A 12,416-nucleotide genomic window follows, 5' to 3' on the forward strand; every position below is an offset into this window, starting at 1 on the left:
GCCACTGCGTAGGCCACCAGCAAAAGCTGTCCTTATCCCTGCTTTTAATGATGACCCTTCGGAAAGCCTTTCTACAGGAGAGCCCAGTTGAAACGTCCAGAGAAACCCAACGCAAAACATTGGTGACTCATTGAAGCCACCTGCATTAAAACTCGCATGAAAGAAAAAGCTGTTTATCTCAGTATTACGTAGCAGAAGTCAAAATCTGCCCTACGAAAGAAACGACACCTGTGACAGGCTGGAAAAACTGTGGTGGGTGGAGCTATAACAAGTATGAACGCCCTGATTGGCCAGAAAGAAAGCACGTGGCCACCAGCTTTGGTATAGACAAATAGCAGACTGAGTAATTGGCTCTTCTCTTGCAGAAAATCGTCGAGTGTTTGAGCAAGGCGACTCGCAGTGTGCTGAGACGATTGTGAGAGTGATTATGTGAACACTTCTTCACAGGCTCGTCTTAACTCGTAAGGAGTTAGACTGCAAAGTCTCCTGGTACTGGGATTCGCACCAAGCACTGACAGTTAACCATTTGTGAGCGATATGAGTGCAACGACATATGCGCTAATCCAGCCAAATAGCGTGTGCCATGCCAGTTAACTTAGCAAGGGAATAACTAGGAGTGTCGGCTTCAGCGAAGAAGTAGGAAATGCATCCGACTGGTTTTTAACAATCGAGAGAGTCTTAGAGTAGATTCTCAGGTTCACAGCTCGCACTGACAGCCGCCACTGGCGCCGCCAACGCAAGATAAACACACAGGCGCTCGTGCCACGCTAGCCAATGATATTCAATTGACACTCAGAACTGCGGTCGTCTCCGTCTCTCCTATGTTATGTTGTTTTTTTTTTTTTGTTCATTCAACCATGTCTTGTAGTTAAACATATTCACGATTGTTGGCCTAACTGAAGCAGAAATGCGAGATGTCCGATCTAACGAAAAGGACTGATCAGTCACTGTAGAGTTATGAGTTGTTTTAATTGTGTACTTCGTTTTGATTGCTCTTTACTGACCCCCATTCAACTTTTTGTATTTTCATTGTGCACTTTAGCGTAATTGATATACCTGGCCCCAACTGTATTTAATATGTTTATATTCTCATCCCCCCAGACACAGTCGTCAACCATCTTACCATTAAAGGCGCTTATAATAGTTAGGAATTTCGCTTCACAGTTGTGAAAACCCAGTATCAATATTTCACCATTCTGTACGTAATTCTGTTAACATTACTATGTCATGAAGTCATACTTAAGAGTAAAAATGAACCTTAATAACGAAAATCTAAGATTTTCATTATTTTTGCTAACATATAGTTACGCCTGAACCCAGACACTAACTTCTGTTAGCAATAACATTTCTTTTACAGGGAGTGTAGTGCAACCGACATTGAAATCATTGTCTGATTACATCATTGCCCGTACTGCTGCACTCTTCTGAACTCTGCATGTGTGAGATGGTATCTTCCTACCCTGCAGGCCATAGGTTCAACACCAGATTCCTCAAACACTCACAGAGCGTCCTTGTGCAACTGTGGTAGGAAGATAGACCACGTGTGTTAGAACCTGAATGAGTGGACCCAAGCCATGGTACGAAAAACACTTCCAAAACTTCACAGAACACCCCAAACTGCTCTCGGCAATTCGACATCTTGCGGCAACTGAAAAGAGGCAAAGTTGTAAATCAGCAGACCGCACTACACTCCTATTGTCTTGCTGGGACAATTGAAGACATGCAGCTTTATGTGTCGCTGTGAGCAACGCCCTTTGCAAAGTACCCGACTCCACTTGTCCATTGCATGTTGTTCGCTCGTAAACTCGTGAAGTGGACCTGCATTCACTTACGGCAGCAATTTCTGTTGGGCTTCAAACCGACTGAACTAATAAGCTATGACCTCTCCACTCTCCGTCGATAAGGATCATTTCATGACCAACTGTCCGACATTATGTATCCTGTCACGCCTTGACGTCGGCCTGTCTAAATGCGCTGATTCCATATAACCAACTGGCATATATGCACCGCTTCACCACTGTCCTCTACGTCAGTGGTGCTACACCATCTAAAGTGCTTCAAATTGATCAATGTGCCCTAATTAAGGGGGGTTTTTGCTGAAAATGTAAACACATTTTTCAAAATCAGTATAACCGTGGTTAGTAACACGAATACTAGAATACATGGTAGGGGTCACGTGCAGGCGGACTATGAGCTGTGACGTCACCACGAACACTCCTGCCATGCCACTATGCATAGAAGCTTTAGGCACACAGCACACCTATGTCTAACTCATATGCAGATATGAATGTAATACAGATTTTCCAGATTTTAATGTAGTGTTGTTACTCTTATTATTATTAAGCTTCATATTAGTTGGACTAGTTTTATTCTGTGGTCAGTGAAATGTTAGTGTAAAGCCTCTGAATACGTCTTTCTCAAATTTTATAAATAAGTTTGCGTTTTCAAACCAATAAGGCTTAAATCAATGAAACCTGGTGGAACACTACATTGCCTGAGTCTTGTTTCTAGCCGTGGTTTCACTAGGAAGAGAATATTTCAATGTGTCTCTAACAAAAGATAAATCTTTAAAGATAGCCTTCGCAATATTTTCCAATTACGTATTAGAACACCTTCCTTTCATAATCATACGTTGTTGACAGTCAGAAAAAAAAATCCTGAATCACTTTCTGAACATATTTTAATTTCATGTACTCAGCCCTATATCGAGAGAGACGATCTTGTAAATCAGTATTGTTTTGCTTAATGTCTTTTATTTCTGTTTCCATAATTTCTAGTTGTTGGCATAAGCACGCATTATCGCATTTACAGGAGTGTTTGATTTCATGGTTTATGTTGTGACTATAGTAATTTCTTCATTAGTTGCTGATATACTTACCTGTAAAACATATTCTACATCTTTATGGTAGCTCGTTTTTGTTTCTGAATATTTCTCACATTATTAGACTCGTAACTATGCCCTAAATCAGCACTGAAGTATGGTTGATTTAGAGTCGGAACAGCATCAGTTTTCATCTTGCGTTTCGAAGGAATATTCAATAGTTCACTTTAAAAACCTCTTTCATAATCTGAATCAGTGAAATGTGTTGTGTAGAAATGAGGATTTTCAACTCAGAACTAATCGGCACGTTTACAAGCACTTGTTCAATTCCGTTTCGTCCCATTCTCTTTATTAAATATATCAAACTTAATTCCTAACTTCCTTAGTTGTCTGCTGTGGTATGTACAAACTGGCGATTGTACAATAAACTATGCAAACCATCATTTTCATTTAAAAACTTACTCTAAAAACTCCTTCAATACATTGATAATTCCACCACTCACCAACAAATATTCACACTGCTGCAAACAACCTTGTTCTCGCTCGCAAACACGATTGCAGCACAATGCGCTACGGCAATTGCGAGCAACTGAGCACTGATTGGGTTCACTCTTACGTCAGCGGCGCTCCTTTTCACTGCACAGTACACGTCCTGATTCCTGTCATGTATTCTAGTATCTGTGGTTAGTAAGGTAAGGAGATCCGAACGTTTGCATGTGCTATGGAAGAGAGCTGTATTTAAGGGAAAATATAACAAAATTCCCATTGTTAGTGTTTTGTGAGAAACGTTAATTTTAAATCTTTCGTTACGTTTTCATAAAAGGCCATAACTGAAATCCTACCAAAGCAACCAATTCGAAAATTTTGCTCTTGCATCCTAAGGGTTTAGAAGTTCACTGAACTACAATCACTAATTAACGTTTAAAATTGCAGTATTTATAAAGTTTTTGAATTCTGCACAATCAAAATTAAATATTTTTTACTTATATGCAATCCTATAACCCAGAATTTATGTGAAGAGTATTGTATTTTTCGTTCCAGTGAGACAGCTACACGGTTTGAAGATCTCCTGGCGATTTTATATATTAGCTCATACTCTGAGCAGCCAGAAAATTATGACCACTTACCTAACTGCCAGTACGTCCACCTTTGGCACGAATAACAGCAACGACACAACATGGCATGGAAGCAGTCAGTCTTTGTCAGGTCGCTGGAGAGAGGTGGTGCCACAGTTCGATCAGGTACAGATCTGGCGAGTTGGGGGGCCAACACATCGATTGGACCTCACCACAGTGTTCCTCGAACCACTCTATCACACTCCTGGACTTGTGACATGGCGCATTATCTTGTTGAAGAATGCCACTGCTGTCGGGAAACACGATCGTCATGATCGTCGTGATACCCACCTCGCGCTATTTGTCCACGAAACTCAGAGGGGCATAGACATGGGTTCACAGGTAGATGCCGTGTGTCTTGACTTCCGCAAGGCGTTCGGTACAGTTCCCCACAGTCGTTTAATGAACAAAGTAAGAGCATGTGGACTATCAGACCACTTGTGTGATTGGGTTGAAGAGTTCCTAGATAACAGAACGCAGCATGTCATTCTCAATGGAGAGAAGTCTTCCGAAGTAAGAGTGATTTCAGGTGTGCCGCAGAGGAGTGTCGTAGGACCGTTGCTATTCACAAATACATAAATGACCTTGTGGATGACATCGGAAGTTCACTGAGGCTTTTTGCGGATGATGCTGTGGTATATCTAGAGGTTGTAACAATGGAAAATTGTACCGAAATGCAAGAGGATCTGCAGCGAATTGGCGCATGGTGCAGGGAATGACAATTGAATCTCAATGTAGACATGTATAATGTGCTGCGAATACATAGAAAGAAAGATCTCTTATCATTTAGCTACAATATAGCAGGTCAGCAACTGGAAGCAGTTAATTCCATAAATTATCTGGGAGTGCGCATTAGGAGTGATTTAAAATGGAATGATCATATAAAGTTGATCATCGGTAAAGCAGATGCCAGACTGAGATTCATTGGAAGAATCCTAAGGAAATGCAATCCGAAAACAAAGGAAGTAGGTTACAGTACGCTTGTTCGCCCACTGCTTGAATACTGCTCAGCAGTGTGGGATCTGTACCAGATAGGGTTGATAGAAGAGATAGACAAGATCCAACGGAGAGCAGCGCGCTTCGTTACAGGATCATTTAGTAATCGCGAAAGCGTTACGGAGATGACAGAAAAACTCCAGTGGAAGACTCTGCAGGAGAGACGCTCAGTAGCTCGGTACGAGCTTTTGTTGAAGTTTCGAGAACATACCTTCACCGAAGAGTCAAGCAGTATATTGCTCCCTCCTACGTATATCTCGCGAAGAGACCATGAGGATAAAATCAGAGAGATTGGAGCCCACACAGAGGCATACCGACAATCCTTCTTTCCACGAACAATACGAGACTGGAATAGAAGGGAGAACCGATAGAGGTACTCAAGGTACCCTCCGCCACACACCGTCAGGTGGATTGCGGAGTATGGATGTAGATGTAGATGTAGAAGGGATGTACATGGTCTGCAACGAATGTACGATATTCCTCGGCTGTCGTAATGTCTTGGACCCATGGATTCCCATATGAATTTTCCCCAGAGCATAATGGAGTTACCTCCAACTTGTCTCCGTCACATAGTATAGTTGTCAAGGAGCGATTCCGCTAGAAGAGAATGGATTTGCGCCCTCCAATCGACTTGACGAAGGAGTTATAGAGATTCATGACCCCATGCAACGCTCTGCCATTGCGCCAACATCCGTGGTCATGCGCTGGTGCTCAAATGTCCATTGCAATCATAGTTGCCGATGTCACGGTGGTAAAATTGGTGCATGCATGGGTCGTCGGCTGCGGAGGCCCATCGTTAGGAGTATTCGGTGCACTGTGTGTTTAGGCGCACTTGTACTCTACCCAGCATTAAAGGCTGATGTTAGTCCCACAACAGTTCGCTGCCTGTCGTGTTTTACCTATCTGCCCAGGCTACGACATCTGACATCGGTAACGAGGGGTGGTCACCCAGCCCACGATGTCTGGATGTGGTTTCCATACATGCCGGAGAAACGTTCCAGAGCACTCCTCAGACAACTGACAATTCATGCAGTTTCCGAAATGCTTTTGCGGACCCTCTGTGCCATCACAATCTGACCTCAGACAGATCGCGCGCCTTGCCAGTTCTACACCCAGACAGCATACTGACTGATACTACATGCATGGTTCATGTGTTGATTAGCAGTCATTTCTCACGTTTGATCAGTGTATTGTTTTTGTTAAAAAGATTCTTACAATATAAGAGGAGTACATAGCCAAGAAACTGCAGCTTAAAGAATTAGTTAATATATTTCAACATGTAATTTTCTTATCTGATTTTTAAAATTCTCCATAATGAAACTTCTCCCCACGTCTACTTTGTTTGGTCTCTGTTTCTACATCAGACAGTAATCTGTCAGTTTTGTTGATTCCATTCTGACATATAGTATAAAATGCTTGCAGTAAACACATCTGGATTTACACCTCTTCATTAGTTATGTCTATCTTTCTTTTTGTCTGTATCAGTCATGTTTCGCTTCCAGATAAGGCTACATTCCATACAAACCCTTCCAGAGAATCCATTCTAAACTTAAATTCGTGTTTGATGTTAAGAAATTGTCAGATATGTTTTTCTTGCTATTGCTGTCTGCATTTAATACCTCTTTACGACTGTCTTATTCATTTGCTGGCGAAATAGTAAAGCTAATATACTACTTTTCTTTTCTTATAATCTAACTTAATTGCTTCTTAATACAGTTACGCTCATTAACCTTGTTTGACTTTTTTCATTGTTCATCACATAATCTCTATTTGATAGTTCGTTAGTTACTTTCATATACCATGGATCATTTTGTATGATATATTGTAATGATGTGGAACAAGTCATTTTACATTCACATCGCAAATTAAGGCGTAAGTATTTATGAATGTGTGAACATTTATAAGATTTCTTTTTTTTTAATACAATGCGGAAGGTATTTGCTTCGTGATACATTACCCGTGTTAAAATGGACCTTTTACCAATTGGTAAAAGGTCGATATCGTGTTGATGTATGGCTATTGTGATCAAAATGCCCAACGGGCGTGTGCTATGTATGCTGCTCGGTATCCTGGACGACATCATCCAAGTGTCCAGACCGTTCGCCGGATACTGACGTTATTTAAGGAAACAGGAAGTTTTCAGCCACGTGTGAAACGTCAACCACGTCCTGCAACTAATGATAATGCACAAGTAGGTGTTTTAGCTGCTGTCGCGGCTAATCCGCACATCAGTAGCAGACAAATTGCGCGAGAATCGAGAATCTCAAAAACCTCGGTGTTGAGAATGCTACATTAACATCGATTGCACCCGTACCATATTTCTATGCACCAGCAATTGCATGGCGACGACTTTGAACGTCGTGTACACTTCTGCCACTGGGCACAAGAGAAATTACGGGACGATGACAGATTTTTTGCACGCGTTCTATTTAGCGACGAAGCGTCATTCACCAACAGCGGTAACGTAAACCGGCATAATATGCACTATTGGGCAACGGAAAATCCACGATGGCTGCGACAAGTGGAACATCGGCGACCTTGGCGGGTTAATGTATGGTGCGGCATTATGGAAGGAAGGATAATTAGCCCCCATTTTATCGATGGCAATCAAAATGGTGCAATGTATGCTGATTCACCACGTAATGTTCTACCGATGTTACTACAAGATGTTTCACTGCATGACAGAATGGCGATGTACTTCCAACATGATGGATGTCCGGCACATAGCTCGCGTGCGGTTGAAGCGGTATTGAATAGCATATTTCATGACAGGTGGACTGGCCTGCACGTTCACCGGATCTGACGTCCCCGGATTTCTTTCTGTGGCGAAAGCTGAAGGATATTTGCTATCGTGATCCACCGACAACACCTGACAACATGCGTCAGCGGATTGTCAATGCATGTGCGAACGTTACGGAAGGCGAACTACTCGCTGTTGAGAGGAATGTCGTTACACGTATTGCCAAATGCATTGAGGTTGACGGACATCATTTTGAGCATTTATTGCATTAATGTGGTATTTACAGGTAATCACGCTGTAACAGCATGCGTTCTCAGAAATGATAAGTTCACAAAGGTACATGTATCACATTGGAACAACGGAAATAAAATGTACAAACGTACCTACGTTCTGTATTTAAATTTAAAAAACCTTCCTGTTACCAACTGTTCGTCTAAAATTGTGAGCCATAATGTTTGTGACTATTACAGCGCCATCTATCACAAAGCGAAAAAAGTGGTCCAACTAAAACATTCATATTTCTTTACGTACTACACGAATATGTAATAAAAATGGGGGTTCCTACTTTAAAAAAAACGCAGTTCATATCCGTTTGACCTATGGCAGCGCCATCTAGCGGGCCAACCATAGCTCCATCTCGTTTCTCCCTTCAAGCTAGACGAGTTTCGTTCTTTGTAGTTTTTTCGTTTGTCGCTTATTACGTGAGATATTTGGCCCGGTCACGATCAATGGACCACCCTGTATATTGTAATAAAATCAGACTGCATGTCAGTATGTGTTATAGCTGTACTGACAGTAAACCTATTTTGTGGGTTTCTGAATCAGTTGTAGTATATTATATATTATGTTATGAGTTTTTTCATACAGTAATCAATTTGAGGCGCTGACAAGGCAAACTCCCCATCGCACCCCACTCAGATTTTGTGGTAAGAGGGCCCAGTGGACAGCCCGTCAAAACCTGAACACAGATCAAGCACGAAAACAGGAGGAAGGTCTACTGAAAAAAGCGAAATAGAAACAGAGAACGGTCCAAGAACAAAAACTCCAGTCTCGAGCGGCCTCATACGGCAAGAGCGCCGTGGTTAAATGGTCACGGTGTTGTAGTACCAAGTAGGAGAGCTGAGTTCAATCTTCCCCCGTACGAATTTTTTTTTTTTTCGCTGTTCGCTGTATACAAATTTGTGTCTGTGCCGTGGTGTAACGTCCGTAAGTGGCGGGAACCGCAAACCCTTGATGACAAGGCGACAAGTAAACCGAATGCTCCACTGGAAAACACGTCTGGTGTGTCATACACGGCATTAGTGACAGCACAGGTGTCATATGATATTAATTTCTTACCGACGCACCTAATTTGAACACTTGGCGAGATATGCCTCTTTGCCCAGTTTAGGTGTTCGTTTGAATGTGATGTGATCACACTCAAGGAAATGATGAAAACATAATAGTTTGTCATATACTGAAGCGCCAAAGAAACTGGTGTAGGCATGCGTATTCAAACAGAGATATGTAAACAGGCAGAATACGGCCCTCCGGTCGGCAACGCCTATATAAGACTACAAGTGTCTGGCGCAGTTGTTAGATCGGTTACTGCTGCTACAATGGAGGGTTATCAAGATTTAAGTGAGTCTGAACATGGTATTGTAGTCGGCGTACGAGCGATGGGACACAGCATCTCCGACGTAGCGATGAAGTGGGGATTTCCACGTACGAACGTTTCACGAGTGTGCCATGAATATCACAAATCCGGTAAAACAACAAATCGCCGACATCGCTGCGGCCGGAAAAAAAAATCCTACAAGAGCGGGATCGACGACAACTGAAAAGATTCGTTCAACGTGACAGACGTGCAACCTTTCCGCAACTTGCTGCAGATTGCAACGCTGGATCGCTGGGCCATCGACAAGTGTCAGAGTGCGAACCATTCAACGAAACTTCATTGATACGGACTTTCGGAGTCGAAGGCCCACTCGTGTACCCTTGATGACTACACGACACAAAGCTTTACGCCTCGCCTGGGCCCGTCAACACCAACGTTGGACTGTTGATGACTGGAAAAATGTTGGCTGGTCGGACGAATCTCGTTTCAAGTTGTATCGAGCGGATGGACCTGTACGGGTATGGAGACAACCTCATGAATCAATGGACACTGCATGTCAGCAGGGGACTGTTCAAGCTGGTGGAGGCTCTGTAATGGCGTGGGGTGTGTGCAGTTGGAGAGATGGGACTCCTGACACGTCTAGATACGACTCTGACAAGCGACACGTACGTAAGCATCCTGTCTGACCACCTGCATCCATTTATATTCATTGTTCATTCCGACGAACTTGAGCAATTTCAGCAGGACAATGCAAGGCACCACACGTCCAGTATTGCTACAGAGTGGCTCCAGGTACACTCTTCTGAGTTTAAACACTTCCGCTGGCCACCAGACTCCCCAGACATAAACATTATTGATGATCTGTGGGATGCTTTGCAGCGCGCTGTTCAGAAGAGATCTCCACCCATCTCGTACTCTTACAGATTTATGGACGGCCCTGCAAGATTCATGGTGACGATTCCCTCCCTTTAGACATCAGTGGAGCCCATGCCACATCGTGTTGCGGCACTTTTGCGTACTCGCGGGGCCGCTACGCGATATTGGGCAGGTATATACCAGTTTCTTTGGCTCTTCAGTGTATAAGCTGCAACGAATGAAACCAAGAGTTTCATAATCACACAATTTATCTGTGCTCTTTCAAAAGATATACCTTTAAACTTTTTGAAGTTGCGTTTTGGAAGTTTTGACTCTTGAATTCCTTAGTTCTAATATAGCTCACTCACACTTCTGTGAGACGTCTATGTGGTATCTCGCCTGCTCTCACTATTCATCACGTTACTTGCGACGGTAACGTATTCTTACTACCACATGACTAATATTCTATAACCAATATATAACGGCAAGAGTACAGAAACAGAACAATTGTTTCAGTGACCGGATGGACAGTTCATAATGTGAAAAAATAATAATAAATGGCACGTGTGGGGTTCGCCCACTAAACAATCCAACACCATGACCACTTAACCACGAGGACAGTTCATAATGTGAAAAAATAATAATAAATGGCACGTGTGGGTTTCTAACAGTTCGCCCACTAAACAATCCAACACCATGACCACTTAACCACGACGCCGCAGCTGTTGATGATCACTCAATAGTGGACTTGTTAAGCTTGAACCATTCACTGTTTCTACTTTTTTTCACAGTTCAGTACACCTTCTTCCTGTTTTCATGTTTGATCTGTGTTCATGTTTTGACAGGGTATTCATTGGGCCATCTTACCACTAAATCTGAAGGGGTGGATTGTGATGTGAGAATCGGCCAGCCACGGTGGCCGAGCGGTTCTAGGCGCTTCAGTCCGGAACTGCGCGACTGCTACTGTCGCAGGTTCGAATCCTGCCTCGGGCATGGATGTGTGTGATGTCCTTAGGTTAGTTAGGTTTAAGTAGTTTTAAGTTCTAGGGGACTGATGACGTCACATGTTAAGTCCCATCGTGCTCAGAGCCATTTGAACCATTTTGTGAGAATCATAAGTGCCTAAAGCACACTACCCTCGATTCTGAGATTGTAGCATTTATTCATGCTTCTGAAATCTGTTGATCTTATGCTGAGTCAGGTTTATCTGTGCTGTAGGCCAGCACTGTACATATGAAAATTCACGTAAAGCTGTATCACTGGTTTTTCTGATATTTACTTAAATGTGGGATCGATGGCGGTGTGCTTTAGGCCCTTATGGATCTCAGCGCCTTATTTGTGTTCTAGTCAAGTGATCAACTTGGTAAACATTACTAATTGAGTTTAATCGTTTCCACAAATGGTACTTTTTGGAGTTCTTTGTTTACTGTGCGGTAATCGGCTTTCGTTTGCAGTGTAACTATGAATTACGTTGAATCTATTTTAAATGCTAACATAAAAGTAAAGCTGTGAGGCAGGGTCGTGAGTCGTGCTTGGATAACTCAGTCGGTAGTGCACTTGCCCGGGAAAGGCAAAGGTCCCGAGTTCGAATCTCTGTCCGACACAAAACCTTAATCTGCCAGAAGTTTCATATCAACACACACCCCGCTGCAGAATGAAAATCTGATTCCGGGGACATAAAAGTAAATTACCAGGAAACGTTAGCGGCAAAGGAGCTAGTAGGGCCTCCGAGAACAGATCCTTGATTGAGAGAGTCACGAAATCAAATAAGCGTGACTGCAAGCGAACATTTAACAAGGAAAGGAAGTGTACTGTTAGCACAAGTTGCGTGGATGCAGCGTAAGAATATCCCATTTTCGGCCCGGAAGTAAATTCTTGAACTAATACATCTGTTAGGGATTTTCTACATTTGCCTGAAAAAATGGAAAAGCACGAAAACTCCCAGTTACACAAAAATGCTAACTGGAGATTTGCGAAAACTTACACATTATTTCGTTATTGCCTTAATTATGTACAAAACAACGAAGTTCCACAAAAACAATTCTTTCTTTTGTCACATAAATTATACATATTATTATTATTATTATTATTATTATTAGTAGTAGTGTCGTTACTGCCAGTGGCGATAGTTTTATAAACTTGTTGATAGGCATTAACTGTTATACAGCAGTTGCTATTAATTCCACGCTCTCAATTTTATTTGAATCTAAATATTTACGTACACCTGGAATGTATACTCACGAGCTGCCACTGATTTCTGCTGAAGTATTGCACGCACTTGTAGGTATTTGT

The sequence above is a fragment of the Schistocerca serialis genome, chromosome 2 (assembly GCF_023864345.2).
Source record: "Schistocerca serialis cubense isolate TAMUIC-IGC-003099 chromosome 2, iqSchSeri2.2, whole genome shotgun sequence".
Classification (NCBI taxonomy): domain Eukaryota; kingdom Metazoa; phylum Arthropoda; class Insecta; order Orthoptera; family Acrididae; genus Schistocerca; species Schistocerca serialis.